We start from the raw sequence: 19,739 nt of genomic DNA on the forward strand, positions 1-19,739 counted from the left end.
CAACCTCGCTCTGATACCAATGTTAGAATCAAACGAACATATATTTATTTGTAAAATTTTAAAAGAAGTGTATCTCTTTTCGTTTGACTCTGAAAATTTCTAGAATACGAACTTCGAATGCCAACAACTCGCAGTCGGAATGATAATTACAAGAACTCACTATCATCGCGGTTTCACAACGTCATAACCCTCTAGCCTCTTCTCACTGCATTCTCAATGCATATACCTACAATACTTCTCACAAATATTTATAGGGAAGAAAAGAAATCAAGAGTGGAAATAATAGATGATAACTAGTGAGATCATGGAATAACCCATGATCCCATATGCGCCACGTGGGCATTTATCAACATGGCTTTTGGTGATTTTAATCACAATAGAAATTTCACTAATATGGAATACCACTATTTAGTGGCGTCAAAGAGTACCATTAATAAGAATACTACTAATTTAGAGAATCACTATTTAATAATGTCAGAATATCAGTAAGTACAAACATCCCACGCCTAACCTAATATAAGACAAACGGTATCACTATTTATTGTACAATCCTGCTATTTATTCTTTACCCAAGTGGAAACTCCCTGATTTTGAAGTGCAAAACACAAAAATCAAGTACTACAGCAAATTATAAAACCCGATTCCACCAGTCACACGAATTGAGAACCTCCTCCGTGACTCTTCAAATATCATCAATGTTGGAAGCTCATTGCTATTGTTATAAAGGACTAATTGTTCATCAGCCAATGCTATATGCTATTTTTTAACTAGCAGTGGATTTGCCACTAACACTAACCTGTATTAGGATATTTTTAATTCTACTTGATATAAACCATTTCATCAATGAATTTTTATTTTACAAAAAAGAACACAGTTACCACATAAAAGCTCTCAGTTTGGGTTTCACATTAAGCTACGAAATATCAGGAATATATAATGGGTTTGGCATTTAGAATGACAATCTATTCTTTAACTCGAGTTCCTTGAAGAGGTCAATCTTCTGGGTTGTCGTTGCCCTTCTCACTACAATGTTGCTTTCTTCCACTACAGGCAGGATACCCATCAATCATATCCAAATTTTATGGTATCCTTTGTTGTCTCCATCTGTGACCTCCAAAGGTTATCATCAAACAGATTTCCTTCATCTTCAGGACGATCATGGTTACACTTCTTGCAGTGCTCGTTTCCACGGAAGTTGAGGTAAAAACATCTAAACATAAAATTGGCATCATCATTGTGACAAAGGATCGTTCCCAAGCATCAAAAGAAAAATTCTTAACAAAGATAAACATGCAAGAGACTCACGAGGGACACTCCCACTCGCCATTATTTAACTCTTTTTTGGGGCGTAGTTCCTGGCAACGAAAGCACTTCCTATTGCGAGCGAAATTCATAAAGTCACACCTGCCACCACACGAGTTTTTAATTAATTTGAGTGTAAAGTTAGCTCATTCCAGTTAAAAATGAGGGCAAAGTATTAAGGAAACATTACTTGGGGCAATTCCAGTCTCCCTTCTTCATTTCATTACCATTGTCCCTGTTCACTCTCTTTGGCCCATCTTCTTTACACTCCAAACAACGAAGATTTCGAGCAAAATTGAGAAAATTGCAACTGCATATTAAAGGTAAAATACATATCGTAAGTGTCTACAAAAATTGGTTTTGAACAAATATCTTGAAAGAACTCAATTTGCCATCGGAATAACTTTCTTCAACAAAAGAGCACCTAATGAAAAATAATTACCATACCCAATTTCTGCAAGAAAGATGAATCCTTGCCACATTCTTTAATTTCAAGGAGCAACCACTTTAATAGGTCAATTTCTACAAGGCTGATGAATCTTTGCCACATGCTTTAATTTCAAGGAACATCCTTTAATAGGTAATTGGTCATTGTACACTCTCATTATGCATTATAAGTTTGGTTCTAAAGGTGGCCAAATAATCATGTCAACAGGAAATGAAACACAAACTACAAAGGAATTAAAGAAGTGACCATAAATTCTCAATATATTGTTTTTTCTTGATCTTTTCCACTAGCAAGCCCTGTATAAGGAAAATTTCTGTAAAACACTAACACACTGAAACCCCAAGTATCAAATTTAGTTGTCTAAAATATTGAAAATTATATTAACACAAAACTTGTCAAATATATGAGATCTTAACCCCTTTTATAAATTGATAACATGACCTTATCTTCAAAAAAATCTTAAAATCTCTAATAGACTTTTTTACACACTTATTAAAAAAACTACACATACTTTATTAAAACTAGTTACGCTATCATATACCATAATTTATGGAATATTTTTCAATTTATACATAGTTACAAAAATATGATTTCTCACACTCCCCTTCAAGCTAATGAATAAATATTCAACTACCTCTTGGATATAATACTTTCAAACCCACAGCTACTTAACCATTTAGTAAATATATCTACAAGTTGTCAACATGTAAATACGTAATGGATACAAAATTAACCCGCTTTTTAATCTCCTTGATGAGGTGTCAATCAATTTCATTGTACTTCGTTCAATCATATTGTACCAGATTATGGGCTATGTTAATCATAACTTATTATCACAATGAAGTAACATTGGACCATCTCACTTGATCTTAAGTTTTCTAAGATGATCTTTAACCAAAGTAATTCGCACATATCTTGAGTCATTGCTCAGAATTCTACCTTTGCACTAAACAGTGCCACTACATCCTATTTTTTGCTCCTCCATTTTATGAGATTACCACCAAGAAAGGTGCCATATCCGATGGTTGGCCTCCTATCAATCACTGACCCAGCATAATGTGTATGCCTTTAGCACCAAACCTTTATTGCTTTTACACTGAATATTATTTCTTGGTGTTCCTTGAAAATATTGCAATACACGGTGTATTGCTTGCAAATGAGCTTCTTTGGGATTATACATAAATTTTCTTAGCATATGTTATGTTTGATTGTGTATGAGACAAATAAATAAGCTTTCTTACCATATGTTAATACATTTTCTTATCTACTGCTACATCTTCCTTTGTCATTTCAAGTCTAAGATTTGGGTCTATTGGAGGCTTGCATGTTTCTTTAAAGAGATATGTAACACATATCTTTTGGGAGATAAAAATATTTTCCTTAGAGTGAGCCACCTCAATCCCAAAAAACCATTTCAATCTTCCTAATACTTTGATTTCAAACTCCTTCGCCAAATAGGACTTAGGAAGTTCTCTCCTCATTATCATTTCCAGCATTGTAACTCCTCTTGAAGAGTGTTTAATAAATAATGTGTGACCTTGTTGGCTGTCTATACCCTATAACAATCATAACTCTCACAAATTGCTATACCATGCCTGTAATGATTGCTTAAATCCATATAAGACTTTCTTCAATTTACATACATTATGAACATCCAAATTATTTTGATATCGTGGTGGAACCTCCATATAAATTTCTTCCTCTAGTTCTCCAAGCAAAAATGCATTCTTGACATTAACATTTATAACTCCCAACTATAATTAGTTGTCAATGACAGTAGTATTCTAACAGCTTTTATTTTTTTTGCAGAGAAAAATCCTATAGATAATCCTATAGGTTTGAGTATAGCTCTTGGCTACCAGCCTTGCTTATATATCTCTATAAATGCATCCGCTCTATATTTCACTCTATAGATCTGATCTATATTTCACTATATAGACTCATTTACACCTCACAAATTTCTTTCATATTGGCAACTTCACCGATTCTCATATTTTGTTCAACTCTAATGGTTTCATTTCTTCATTCATTACTTGTTGCCACTTCTCATTAGATAATGCCTCGGAAAAAGTGATAGGGACGACAATGGTATTTAGGTTAACCAAGTAAGTTTTATGTGATGGTGAAGATTTTTAAAAGATAGGAAGTTCGCAAGAGGATATTAAGGCATTTTGCGCACTCTCTAGTGCCTTTCCTAACAGCAATAGGAAGGTTTAGGTTCTCATCACCTACATGATTCAATATCAACTAATTAGAAATTGTTACGTTCTCAAGATTTGGGTTAGATTCTTGGACTTGTATTAGTTCAAGGACATCCATCTCCTTCCCCGAGTATGGGGTGTCAAATCTCATATTCTTAATGATAGTGTTGGAATTTTCATGCACAAATTGACAAGTTAAGACATAGGATTTGACATAGATTTAGACTCAATCATAGGATTTGGCATCAGATACTGACTTAGAGAAACAATTTTAAGTCAGTATTTAGTGAAGAAGTTTTAAATCAAAGTATTAGGAAGATTGAAGTACTTTCTTGGGATTGATGTGCCTCACTCTAAGCAAGGCACTTTTATCTCCCAACAGAAATATATTTCAAATCTCTAATATACTCAAATTTAAATGATAGATACAGATGTTGTGATAGATAAGAAATGTATCGTCTAGTAGAAAAGCTTATTTAACAAGATATAGCATGTAGTAAGTGTGCTTAGTCAATTCATGCATAACCCAAAAGAACCTCATTTGCAAGCAGCTCACCAACATTATAGTATCTCAAAGGAACACCAAGAAAAGTATATTCTATTTAAGAAAAATAGAGTTTTGGTGCTAAAAGCATATATGAATGTCAATTATGCTAGGTCAATGGTTAACAGGAGATCAACCATTGAATATTGCACCTTTCTTGTTGGTAACTGTTGGATAGTGGTGATAGTGAGGTAAATGTGAGCGCTAGAAGGGGAGGGGATGAATAGCGTGTGTGCAAGTAAAATTTCTTCTTTTGCTATGATTCCAGTAAGGTTACAAAACATAGTTAGTAGCGGAAAAACATAAATAAAAGCACAAACATACCACACAGGTGATTCAATGTGGTTTGGTAGTCCTAAGTTATCTTGTCTCCTCTTTGGTGAAGTATCGGAGGTGGAGAAAGTTCTCAAAAAATCATCAATGGAAGTACAGAGGCATACGACAAAGAACAAGAAAGCACAAAGGCATGGCTTTTTAGAAACAAATTCACACTTGATTCCTACAAAGTAGCACGCATAGATCGAACTTCCTATCAATTCCATAAAGATATTTGGTCCTTAGTGAAAACGGCTAAAATTTAGCACAATGTCCGCCTATGAACATTTCCCATATCATCCTTGTTAGATAATGACATTACAACGTTTTTGTAACTCATTATAAGAGAGAAAACACTTTGTGTCTTCCAACATAATGGGCATTGTCTAAGCCTAACCCAATCAAACCGAGACTCAAGCCAGTGCAATCTCTGAGGCATTCCCACCTTCTTACATAGACTCAAGAGCCTTAATAGCCCAAGACCTTAAGGTTCTCCCTAATGCCTCACCAAGAGATCATCCCTTAGATCAAGAAGATCTTGGATGAGTATGAGAGCATAGCTAATTAATAGTTAGCTGAGAAATTGTAGCCTTTGCGCACACACAATTTAACACATAATACACACCTTATTCCTAGATCATAATTGTCTATCCTTGCATATGATTACACGACTACTAAGAACATACTAAACTAACTAGACAAATTAAAAAAAAAAACTCTTAAAGAAAAACTTTATTAGAGAAAGCACAAGTTGTGTTGTCCCTACATTACTGACACCAAAAGAAATGACTTATAGAATATGCACTAACAATCGTATCAATCAATAAAATCATTATCAAATATAGGTTTCCCATACATACACCTAATAACATTCTTAACTTAATGGCAAGAGACTAAGACTTCTCTAAAATAACATAGTGGTATCATTCAGATTCGAGTAAGTGAGGAATGTGGAAAATCACTTTAACACTGGGATGTACTACAATAGGCAATTTCGCCCTTTGGCCTTTCAAATGCCCTAAGCACATTCATAATGGCAATGAATCAAATCCCAAAAGCTTATATAGGAAAGTTTATAATGGTTTATTTTAATGGCATCCTAATGCGCAACAAAGAGCATGACAACCACCTTGAATACATTCTTATTCCATGAAACCCTTTAGATTGGAAAGTTGATTATCAACCCAAAGAAATAATATTCTTTACGATCGAAGATGCACTTCATTGGTGGGTTTATTTTCACATTAGAAAAAATTTGGCAAACTTGACAAAATTAGGGCAATCAAGGGTTAACATAAACCACATACCTATAAGAAAGTTCAAAGCTTTCACGACTTTATGAATTTTTATAGATGTTTTACTAGGAACTTTAGTATCATTATGGCTATCCTCACAAATTGCCTTAAAAATAGGGAGCTTGACAAAGTTCACCATATTAGCCTTTCAAAAAACTAAAGAAAAGATAACTAAGGCCCTTATCCTTAGACAACCTTCTTGACCTTTCTACCATTTGAGGTAAATATAGGAATTAGAGGTACCCTAAGCTAAGAAGGGCATCCTATTGCATTCTTTAGCAAGAAACTCAATGTAACTCAGCAGTGTAACTCTAATAAGTTTTACATTATTGTCCAATCTTTAAGGCATTGGTAAATGCTTACCAAATAAATTCATATTGTACTCTGACCATAAGACACTTATGTACATCTAAGTACAATTGAAGTCATAAACTAAACACTCTCATTGAGTTAAATTCCTCCCAAAGTATAATATTGTTAAACAATACCAGCGTAGGAGGTATAACAAACCTGTAAACATGTTGAGTCGAATCATAGCTACCCTATGTAGGATGGAAACCATTGTAATAAGAATTTATGCCTTAAGGATGAGCACGTGATATGCTCTAATTTTTGGTGGTTTTCTAAGCCATCCAAGAGAGGATTGTCATAATTTGGTCAAGTTTGTGACTAAAGGTGATTACCTAATTAAGAGCACAAATTTATGTATCTCCAACCATCACTAAGAGATTTTTTAATATTACAGTTACATAAAGAACTCGATAGGGTATTTTGGAAAACACAAGATCAGACCTTGCTTTAGATAAATTTTATTAATCATACTTGACGAAAACATAGATAGGGTTGTATTATAGTATCATATGTTACAGATAGCTAATGAAACTAAACAAAACATAGGCCTTTATAAGTACCAATTATTTACAAGTCATGGAAAGTATGAACATTTCATTTTCTGTTTTATAAGAAAATTGTTAAATTGCATGGGTTACCAACACTAATCGCACATAAGGATGTTATGTTTGTTAGCTATTTGAGAAGCCGATATGGAAATAGTGTGGAACACAATTCAAATTTTATTTGCATTTCACCCACAAACAAATGGATATTAGGAAATTTGCTTACAAGACCTATAGGGAAAAATCGAGGATTTAGGATTTGGCCATCCATTGTTGAGTTTGCTTATGATAATTCAATAAATCGTTTTGCAATTAAAAGATCATTTGAGATCATCTATGGGTTTAGAGCTTGTCACTCAATACCATTTTCTTACCTACTAGTTTCCACCTTTCTAACTTAGAGCTTTTCTTAGCATATTCAGGAGATATATATTAATGTTAAGAGAAAACCACTGAAAAATAAAGTTCATATAGATACAAATTGTAGGCAAAAGAAATATAATGTTGGAAACCATGTTCTTATTTGCATCTACCTTGAGCAATTTTCTAAAAACTCCCACACAAATTTCATATTCGCTCCACTAGACTTTTTCACATTATGAGAAAAAGAGGTGACTTATTAAACATTAGTCAATCACTATAGAGGGTATTAAGTGATATTCAAGCTCCTTTGCTTGTTGATTTGCCCATAAGTCGTACTTCCACCACTTGACACTAGCTCTTCCACCCTCATTATAACTAGCCTATATGACTGAGAGGATCATTGAGATTCAAACAGTGCTAACTCCTCATCAAAGCACTAAGGGTGCGTTTGGTTTAAGTTATCATATATAATCTTGGTTATGTGATTACTAGATAATCACATAACCAAGGTTATGGAGCATAAAATATAATCTGATGTTGTTTGGTTCAACTTATTTATTTGGAGGGAATAAAACATAACCAATTTAATATTTACTATATTACCCTTAATTCAAATAAATTAAATTAAATTAATAATATTAATAATGATAATACATTAATAATATATCAAAATATATATATAATTTATTTATAATTTTTAAAATTTAAAATAAATTTATATATTTTTAATAAAATAATTTATTAAAATAATTATTTTAAAATAATTCATTAAATTAATAAATATAATTCATTAATTTTATTTTTTTTAATTTAAAATAAATTTACATATATTTTAAAAAATAATTTACTAAAATAATTATTTTAAAAAAATAATTTGTTAAATTAATAAATATAATTCATTAAATTTATTTTAATAAAATAATTCATTAAAATAATTATTTAATAAATATAATTCATTAATTTTATTTTAATAAAATAATTCATTAAAATAATTATTTAATAAATATAATTCATTAATTTTATTTTTTAAAATTTAAAATAAATTTATATATATTTTAAAAAATAATTCATTAAAAAATTAAATTAATAAATATAATTTGTACTTTTATTTTAATAAAATAATTCATTAAAATAATTATTTTATATAAAATAATTTATTAAATTAATAAACATCATTTATTAATTTTATTTTTTTAAATTTAACATAAATTTATATATGTTTTAATAAAATAATTTATTAAAATAATTATTTTAATAAAATAATTCATTAAATTAATAACTATAATTCATTAATTTTATTTTTTAATTTTAAAATAAATTTATATATATTTTAAAAAATAATTCATTAAAATAACTATTTTAATAAAATAATTTATTCAATTAATAAATATAATTCATTAATTTAATTTTTAAATTTAAAATAAATTTATATATATTTAAAAAAATAATTCATTAAAATAATTATTTTAATAAAATAATTTATTCAATTAATAAATATAATTCATTAATTTAAAATTAAATTAATATATATAATTCATTAATTTTATTTTAATAAAATAATTCATTAAATTAATTATTTTATTAAATTAATAAACATCATTTATTAATTTTATTTTTTAAAATTTAACATAAATTTATATATTTTTTTAAAATAATAATTAAAATAATTATTCTAATAAAATAATTAATTAAATTAATAAATATAATTCATTAATTTTATTTTTACAAATTAAAATAAATTATCTTTTCTAAAATCATAAATTTTTAAATTAATTAACTCGGTTTCAATTAGATTTCACAATACATTTCAATTAATTGAATTTTAAATTAGAAGGATAATCATGGAAAAAAATTTCGTTAACCTCCGGAATTGTAGAAAACCTTAGGCTGCCAAGGTAATCATATAACCGGGTTATAACTCATTTGTTGATGTAGTGGTGATATTGTATTACTTGAGAATCAATCATAACCTGAACCAAATAAGTTTATGATTCATAACTTTGGACAAATAACCAAGGTTATCAACGATAACTCCCAACCAAATACCTCCTAAAAGATACTTAATCTAATAGAAAGAACTATTAAATATAGAAGATGTATGAATCACTGAACTAGAATACATGGGCACAACTTAATTTGCTAAATTTCAACAAGAGACCTCAAAGTTATATTCCATAAAGAGGAATCGAAAGACTTAGACTAATAATTTTGCTCTTGTACACAACAATGAGTTTGAGCCATTTTTGACAAGAAACGATAAAGTAGATACTGTTATTTTTTATTAAAAAAAAAGTTGGTTTGACTTATTTTGGAGTTTGCTAGAGTTTTTTGGTTAACAAGTCATTCTAATAAAGAATGAGTCTCATTGTCGGTCAGTAAAAGGGTTAGGATCCCTTTTATTGATTCAGATCTTTTAGTTAATAATATTATCCCCTTTCGACGAGTTGAGTTATTATTGGTGCTATATTAAAATAGTGAATCGTAAGATACATACTAATGGAGGTTTCATGCTTGAGTTTGTCCTTTAAACTAAAGAGAGACAGAAAGAGGATTTTATCCTAGCAAGGAGAGAATACAAGAGGAGTGTTTTATTTTTGTGTAGCTACTAAATAGATACAGAAACGAGGTAATGCCTGATAATCTATTATAGACAAATTAATAGAGTTATGGATGATGATTTACATAGTGTAAAAGGGAGGGAGTAGAGAATTGTGTAGTAGGATTAAAGTTATGTATAAACAAAAGGATGCTTTGATAGTGATTAAAAAGATGCTAATCATAATCAATGGGCTTTAGTACCATAGTATTCAAACACTTATGATACTATCTGAAAGAACTTAGGTGTAACTCCAACGGATGCTTAAATGAGAGAGTTGATTCATATGATATAGACATTCAAAGATGGTTGATGATAACAAACATACTAATAAATGTTATAGTTAGAAGACTTAAATATATCAGATTGAAGGGTCGACAAAGAGTAGGGATGATAATTTGATCCACCTCAATTATGACCCAACTCGAGCTAGCCTAATTAAGGTCACCCCCTCACCTCAATATGTAAACAAAGATGGGATAAAAAACACAACTGACATATGCAAGGTGCATATAAGGTTTTTTGCTCCATATAGAATTTAGTTTACAATATATATGTTATAGAATATAAACCTAAAGCGTGCATGAGAAATGGGGCAAGATGGGAATAGGGAAGAAATTTTCATCTTCCCCCCATAACCCGCCCTCCCCACTTCCTATATGAGGCGGGGGTGATAAGTTAAAAATTATCCTCACCCATCGTCATCCTCCCTAAGAGTGAGATCAAGGAAAAAATTACATAATATAACAAAAAATGATTTAATCAATTTAAGTATTACTAGTGATACAATATAATATGACTAGACCTTAATGGAGAAATAATATTCATATATCTAATCCCGAATAATTATGACAAACACAATTCAATAATGATGATGTGATAAGTATGCCTTAAAGATTTTTTTTAACATTTTTAATAACTTTATTTCATCTTTTCCCTATTGTTTATTTTTCCTATTGATTATGATGTATAGATCCTACTAATCCAATACAATCATTACTATTCTTTAACTATCTGATCCTAGTAATGAACATAAGTTCATTCGTTGCTAACACATTAGACATTCAAGATAAAATGCATAGTCAAATATCTAAAAAATGTAAAGCTAGCAATTTTCATAAATCTAACATAAATTGCAATTTCTTTGATTGTTTAATCCAATCAGATGCAATAACTACCAATAAAACTTGCAAATTCATGGGTGATAAATATGTTAACACCAAGTAGAATTAGCCTAAAAATTGAAGCATATATATTAGTCTAAACAAAAATTTGTATTTTCCATGGACTACATTTATTATGTAAGATGAAAATTACTTGTAGTGGGGTTTCCAAAGGATTATAAAGAAACTCATCCAATCACACAAAGAATTAGAAGGTGCTCATTTAAGATATGCCTTCTTAAAAGTGACTACCTAGCCTCATTAGGTACTCAAGGATTACCACACCTCACCATGCTTGAGGAGATAAGCAAGCACTTAGGCATCTTAAAATAACATTAGTGCATTTTGGTCATTATGAATGTACCACGTGTAGTATTAAAAGTCAAGGTAAAGCACCTCAAAATTTATGGAAGTTAGGCCACCACTAGGAATAAGTTATACATGGATCTTATTACATCATTGAGTAGGATCAACACAGCATAGATCTTATTATCACTGAACTCTAAGTTGTATCACTAATAATTTTTAGATTTTTTAAATAAAATTTAATAATATTATCTCAGTTTTCATTGCTTTTCTTTTCCTATGCCTGAAATTCTAATTGACTAAACTACCAGGTACAGACATAGATCGTCTTCTTACCACACGTCAAATCAGATTTCTCTGATTTTACCTGTTTTACATATCTGATCCTAAATACTAATAAATTTTAGTTCATACTTTCTAGTAATCTTACAAATTATCCTGATATCCACTGTACAAACTATATTGCTTCCTAACGGCCCAACCACTTGATCACTAATACATGATTGGTTGTACATCATTAATTTCAATACTTACAAGCTATCCACCTAAGGAACCCGAATTTTAATGTATAATTTAAATAAATCGAAGATACACAATTAAACATCCCGTAACATATAGAAGACTATGCATCATAACTTACTTTGGACATAACCAGTCACCTCGCTTCATTTCAATGTTGGATGATCTGTTTTGGTTGCCATTGAACTTTGGAAATGTTTCCTTTGGAGTAGGAAGCTTCACAACTGGTTTTGGAATAGATGGATCAGTGGGTGTATCACTGAGCTTAATAAGCTCAAAGAGTAGACTTCTTGCAGACTTTTGGATGTGCTCTTTGATGGGCGAGCTTTCCGACACACAAAATTGCTTTGGATTCAATGCGTAACTCAATAAAATCCGTACTACATCCACAGTGCGTGGTCCTTCACCATCTACTGGTATTATATATGCTTTGTCACATGATCCTCTTAGATCACAAACACTACATACCTGTAGTTGTAGGTGATAATCAAAAACAATATGCTACTTGAAGTGAATGGTTGCAGAACATTAGCAGTTCAATTCATCATAATTCCTATATTGTTGAACATCTAATACGATAGCCAAACCTAATCCACAAAAAAGACTTTTCCAATTTCCATCAAGCATTTCATTAGAATTTCTAAATTTTACAACAATCTAAACTAAAAGTATAACTTACAGCCCCTTCATCAAGATGCAGATATGCCCTTAACCTTTTTGCTGAATTGACTGCTTTGCGAAATACATTAGGGCAACCATGCTCAACAATAGCTTGAATGTCTTCTCTAGGAAGTGAGCTGCAGAATGAGGTGATCAACAAATCTAAATTCTAAAATCATGAAAAACATGATTTTAATGGAAAACAACTGCACTGTTTAAGTTGATATCACATTCAACAATAACTGAGCACAAAATCCAATGAACAATGGAAAACTACATGACCAAAGTTAGCTTACATCATTTTAAAGTTACTATATCAAGAAAAATAATACACAGCAGATCTCAATATTGACTCAAAAGCAAGCAATAGGTTTGGTAAAATACAGATTGATCCAATAAAACGGTTCATCTTGAAATACAAGACTATCATGCTGAAAACTAGGCATCATTACTCTTAATAAACTATCTGATTTGAAAATATCTAAAAGATCAATTTTGGGATACAGATGTTGCAGATTTATATTGAACATTACTGTATATCATGCTGACTAGATGCGTCCTAACCCCTATTCAAATTATTTAGTATGCACACTGCCCCTACTGAAGCAATAGTCATAAAATTTTTCAATTCATCAGCATTTTTACTTTAAGGCTAACAGTCAATCATCAACGACAAAATACGTTGGGCCTTGGCAGCATAAATATAAATAGGGTTTGGTCCCATGTGCAGTCATAATGAACCCAACAAATTTAATTTGAATTATGTAATAGCTTGTTCCATGAGCCTCAAGACTTTATTGGAGTCACTTAAGTACCATGGATTCTTGAATTCCTCTCTCTTTTGAGTAAGTTTTATCTCATTCATGACAAGGGATTGTTCTCTTCATTTTGAGGCTTTCGAATAGAGAGACGAAAGAGAATATACCTAGCATTCCATTTCTTGTCTGAAGTCTAAGAGATCCAGATCATAAAAAAAATAGTATATGTCACAAAACTCAAGAACAAAAGGTCACATGTCTCATATGATCTAAGTGAAATATTTATGACATACATTTGCCACATCGAAGAGATAAATCATATCATTCATCTCAACTTTGCATGAGACTGTTCTATGAAACTGATGTTTTGTTATTAATAATATAATCCATGCAGTTATTCATGTCCTTTTCAATTTCATTACTGAAATACAATCAAGGTTAAAGTTTCTTTTAAAGATGTGTAAATAGTCCATGAACCAATACGAGAACCATATCAGTGTCAACATATGGAGCCAACTGCACCAGTTAGGAGCAAGGAGGGACTAAGAAGAGAAGGTAGCAACTTACCTTGTCAAAAACCATTAGAGAAAAATCCTCATGGCTTATAAAATCCTTGACTTAGAGTCACATGTCTCACACCTAGAGTTGTCAAACGGGCCAACCCATAGCGGGACGGGCCAACCCATTAGAAATCCGTCATATGGCGAGGCGGGATGGACCGACCCACCAACTTGGCAGGCTGAGAAATATGCAACCCAACCCAAGCCAAGGCAGGTTGCGGATTAGGCGGGTCAACTGATAATTGACTATGTGACACGGTAAATTAGGGTTAGATTGGGCTATTTTGATTATATTTCTTGTCAATAAATTAGATTTTTGGACTGATATTAATGTTAGATGAATTTTTAATGATTATTCTATTTTTTCATTAATTTATGATAATTATGGATATTAATTTTGTGTATTTAATTTTTGTAGGAAATTATGATGGAGATAATAATAATTGGAGGGCTCATTTACAAGAAAAATAAATCTTGGTTCGAGTCGGGTTCGAGTTGGATACTAATTGACTCAACCAGGTTGAAAGATCAAGATCAAATTGGGTTCAAATCAAAATTTATCCATGCCAAATCTATTTAGCCCAATTACAGCCGGCCCACAATTAATCAACTCAGCCCAAATCAAGAAATCAGCCGGTTCATTTCAAATCCAGCCATTACAGCCAGCCCGGTCCAATTCCACGATTCAATTGCAAAGCCAGTTCACACGCGAGGTTTAAAAGGGTTTACACGGTTCAGAGAAAGGGGGGCTCACTCGCGATTTGGGAAGCTACAGTGCTTCCCAAAATCGCGAGCACTGTTCATCATCTTCTCCTCACCGCCGCCGTGATCCCGAGCCCCATCGCGCGCTCCACCGCCTCCATCTTCCTCTCCGATCAGCCACAGAGTTGCGGTCGGCGTCCACGAAGGTCGATAAGCGCCCGACGCCACCGCAGGAGCTTCACCGACGTGATTGCGAACGCGAGGTTCTCAGTCCCTGTCCGCCGCGGAATATCGTTGAGAGTGAACAGCTCCGGCGATTGGCGGCGACGTCCCTTCCACAAAATAGAGAGCAAACCGTGAGTGATGGCTCCGGCGAGTTCTCTACCCTTCTGCATCCACCGGAGTTCGGCACGAGACGCCGGGCTGTGCTTCGACCATCTCATCCACCGAGAACGCGAGGTAAGGTTCTATTTGATTTCTAACTTGTCTGTGATTTGCAGCAAGGGAGAGGCTGAGCAGTGACCGAAGCTTGTGGTTTTCCCCGACTTGAGCTCGCCGGAATTGGCCATCTCCGGCGGCGTTCTTCCATCCATGTTGGTGTGCTTCGATTATAGTGATGTCATTGCTTCTGTTCTGTGCCAATTAGAGCCATTCGACTTTCCATCCACCACCACCACACTGTCATTTCCCCTGTTCTCTTCTCTTCAGTGGTGTCGGCGCCGAAAGGGAAGGAAACCTAACCCTAACCCTAGCTTCATTGCTTCTTTAGCTGCTGTTAGCTACTTTCAATTAAACAAATCCCCCTGTTTACCGTGTTTGCTCTGTTCTTAATGTGAATTGCAAGTGGGTGTTGGATGATTAGGGAAGGGACTTGATAACTTCCTTGTTGCATTTGGTAGCCGGTTGAATAGGAATGGAATAAGGAAATGTGCCGGTTGTAAGATTTTGTAGTGTTGTGATTTAGGTATACATGACATTTGGATTGGATGAATGTTTGAGAACCTGACTTGCAATAAATTGGAGTGTTAACCTTGGTTAAATTGAATGTTATTAATCAGTTGAATTGTTGAACTTGAATTGTAAATGATTTGGTTAGATAGTATGAAGATCTTGTAGCTGATTGAAATCAATGCATGAATTTGAATGCTTGAAATGGATGTGTTTCAATGAGTTCATGGACTTGTTATTGTTGTTATTGATGGCTTGTAAAGTGTTACTTGATGTATAAGGGAATTGCCATGAGTTGTTGAATGATATGATGTTGTTTTAGAATGTGCAATTGTGTTGAATTCAATGTTGGTCTAATGGTGTATTCGAGTTGAACATGTTTAAGATGCATGTATATGTTGTGTGATGTGGTACGATTGTGCATATTGTTTATACATAATATTTTGTATGTTTGATGATTGACTGTTGTGATGGCCATGAATTGAATAATGAACATGTTCTCGCGTTTATAACGTTGTTGTATGTATAATGTGTAAATAGGATGCATGATTTGATCTAATTTGTAAATGATGTAGATTTAGTATTTTTTTGTTAATGGTAGAATTTAATTATGAATAAATAGAGTTGTAGATAGTTAGGAATGAATAAAACATAATAAAGACCCTGCACCATGTGTCTAGAATAATATCCTGTCATTGAGTCCATGAGAGACGACCCGGACCTCTCTATACTACTTAAGGCAATAGTTAGGGATTTGGTAATAAATAAATAATTAATTTTGATGGGTGTGAATGACAATAAATAAGGGAATAAAACTATATAAATAAAACATCCCACAAACACACCCACATCACCAACCCACGGGCCTATCAAAAAATAAAAAATATAAAAATTATTAAAATTTTTAAGTTTTGATTACATTTTAAATGGATCAAGTTAAAATTTTTAAATTTGGTTTGCGGTTTAGACGGGTCAAGCCCACTAGTCCATTGAGTTTTCTACTTTAATTTTAAATTTTGAAAAGAAAAAAAGTTTTCCAACCCGTGGGCCAATCCAAGTCTGCCACGGGCCAACCCATACGAGTCGCAGGTCGCGAGCCTAGGGCTCAGACAGGTCGACCCACTTGAACCCACTTTAAAATGGGTTGATAAAATTTCAACCCAACCCACCTAAATTATTTGGCGGGGCGGGTCAATCCGACGGGCCCAACCCAAATTGATGACTCTACTCACACCTGTCGCAGAAACCTCGTCCTTACCTCTCATCACATAAACTAGATCTCATTAGAAAATAGCTAACACTCACCTCCTATTCTAGAACCCTTACTCTCGCATCCCTTGACAACTCACCAAAATCTCACTTTCATTTCATCATAGAACGCACCTCAAGTCTCAACCATATATGCCTTGTTTGTGTCAATCGACACAAATTATTTTTGCAATTATGAATACAAATTCTCACATGTCTCAAATAGTACTTTGGGGCTTTCTTGTATTTGCCTTCGTGGAAAATCGAAATTAACTAAATTTTAAGCATTTTAAGAGAAACCACTTCCACTGAAAATGAAAATGAGTGAAAGTTGCTTGCTTGCTTGCCTCCACCATCTACATCTCTCCCACATCCATCCATTACTTGCCTGCACTTGTTGGTATCACTCGTCACCGCGTCACTCACCAAGACTATTACTTGTCTCTTGTTATCTGGAGTTCTTAGTCTCAACAAGTTTGTAAAACCAGGAGTACTAGATGGTGGGATGTCACAGGTTAGCTGAGTGACAAGGTTGTCACTAGCCTAGTCAATAAAGTTGTTGGTTGCAATTTGACAAATCTGTCGCCCAAATATGAGTGAAGCTCAAGAAGGAAAAGGATAGAAATAGAAAACAATCTCTATTATGCCAAACAAGGGAGAATAACTTATTTTTATTCTAAAAGGTTTCTTCAGAAATATTTTGCATAGGCAAATATTTTATGAAAACAAACAAATCTCAATGCTTCAATTGCACAAATTTCAATTTTAAATATCAAGAGAAATACATTATGTGATTTATATCATCAAATCTATAAACAAAACAACAATCCACCAAGACTATTACTTGTCTCTTGTTATATGGAGTTCTTAGTCTCAACAAGTTTGTGAAACCAGGAGTACTAGATGGTGGGATGTCACAGAGTAGTTGAGAGTGACAAGGTTGCCACTAACCTAGTCAACAAAGTTGTTGGTTGCAATTTGACAAATTTGTCGCCCAAATATGAGTGACGCTCAAGAAGGAAGAGAATAGAAATAGAAAACAATCTCTATTATGCCAAACAAGGAGTACTAGATGGTGGGATGTCACAAAGTAGTTGAGAGTGACAAGGTTGCCACTAACCTAGTGAACAAAGTTGTTGGTTGCAATTTGACAAATCTATCGCCCAAATATGAGTGACGGTCAAGAAGGAAGAGGATAGAAATATAAAACAATCTCTATTATGCCAAACAAGGGAGAATAACTTATTTTTATTCTAAAAGGTTTCTTCAGAAATATTTTATGAAAACAAACAAATCCCTATACTTCAATTGCACAGATTTCAATTTTAAATATCATGAGAAGTACATTATGTGATTTATATCATCAGATCCATAGACAAAACAACAATCCACCTACCCAAGTGTATGTATCCAAGCTCCTAATGAACTAAGCAATGACTTTGTAGCAATGGCAGAAACCCCCACTTTGTAGCAATGGCAGAAAACCCCACTGAGTGGTTATTGGCATTACCTAAGCATGTTAAAATGCTAAACCAAGCAAATGCTCATTCACTAACCTAGGATGGCATATGCCAAAGTAAGAAAGCCCAAGGCATAATCCTAAACCTCATAAACTTGGCAGCTAGGCAACCAACCAATAATCATGTGCACACATTCCACTATTAGCCCTATGCACTCATAGCTAGACAATATAGATGTATCTCTCGAGGGCCATCAACAGACCACCACAATATACTACTAGCTAGGAGCAATGATTTCTCAAAAAAATATTGAATATTTGGTTGGGCCAATTTTGTATTTAAGCCCTGTGGTGCTCTTTATTAGGCTCCTTTTCAATTTTTATTTCATACAAAGGCATGTTAATGAAACAAAGTGTTGGGTTATTATGAAAGAGCACATCACAAGTTAATGAAACAAAGATCAAAACAATAGGATGCATGGAATTATAAGAGCATATAAAAAAATGCTTTTAATGAAGAATAATGATTCAAAACACAATAGAACATAAAATGAGAGAAAATAAATTGAAACAGTACAAGAAGTTTAAATGCAGTTAGTAAATGGTATAGTTAGACAAATTAGGTGTAACGAATAGAGGTCAACAAATTAGTTGTGTAATAAGAAAATAATTACTTGTGAATTCTTGTACAAGCTCATTCCAATTTTAAGCACACTCTTTACCCTAAAAATATTTTCTTCATCAATATTTCCTTTTTGTTGAATAATGGATCCATAAAATTGATAACTCCGACTTATAAACTTGTAGGATTAATGATTATCCAGCTATATAAATTGATCTTAGTTGATCTTAAAACCATTAATTTTAAAGTTTGTTACCATAATTCAAGTTTCAAATTTAATCTATTTGCACTCTCATTAATTGGAATAATATTATTTGCCAATAACATATATTAAGGGAATTTATCATTGATATGATTGATGAGTTCATGTGGTACCAACGTAGTAAAAAAAAATAGCAACTAGAGTTGTCGTTACTGTCAACCTACAGTTGTATAAAAAACATTTTACACACTCAGTGACTATATTATTAGTAATATATTATCATGTTATCATGCATGTCTTTATCACATCAACAAAATTATTAGATATTCTCTTTCTAGACATGAAACTGAACTGAAATTTCATGTCTTATCTTCCTCTAAATAACTGTTTCCAAAGGTTTCATGGTGTAAGTTATTACCTTGATCATTGTATAATTAAAATGACACTGTAACTCAACTTCATTTCCATAAATTAATGCTGAAATACTTTTCTATTGATTGTCAAACATCTAATTAATGATTAAATTTTTGTTAAATAACCAAATTATCCTTTGAACTTATTTAATCAAATAATACTCATTTATATCTTCCAAAACTTTAATATGATTAACATTTTTACTTAGGGCAGCCTGG

General features: G+C 32.5%; 1 pseudogene; it reads right to left on the reverse strand.

Moving 5' to 3' along the window:
• Positions 1-822: 822 nt before the first annotated feature.
• LOC141848331 (uncharacterized) lies at positions 823-15,023 on the reverse strand (annotated as a pseudogene).
• Positions 15,024-19,739: the final 4,716 nt, after the last annotated feature.

Source organism: Curcuma longa, chromosome 17 (assembly GCF_044706935.1).
Source record: "Curcuma longa cultivar G26 ecotype Majalengka, Jawa Barat chromosome 17, ITB_CL_G26_1.1, whole genome shotgun sequence".
NCBI lineage: Eukaryota > Viridiplantae > Streptophyta > Magnoliopsida > Zingiberales > Zingiberaceae > Curcuma > Curcuma longa.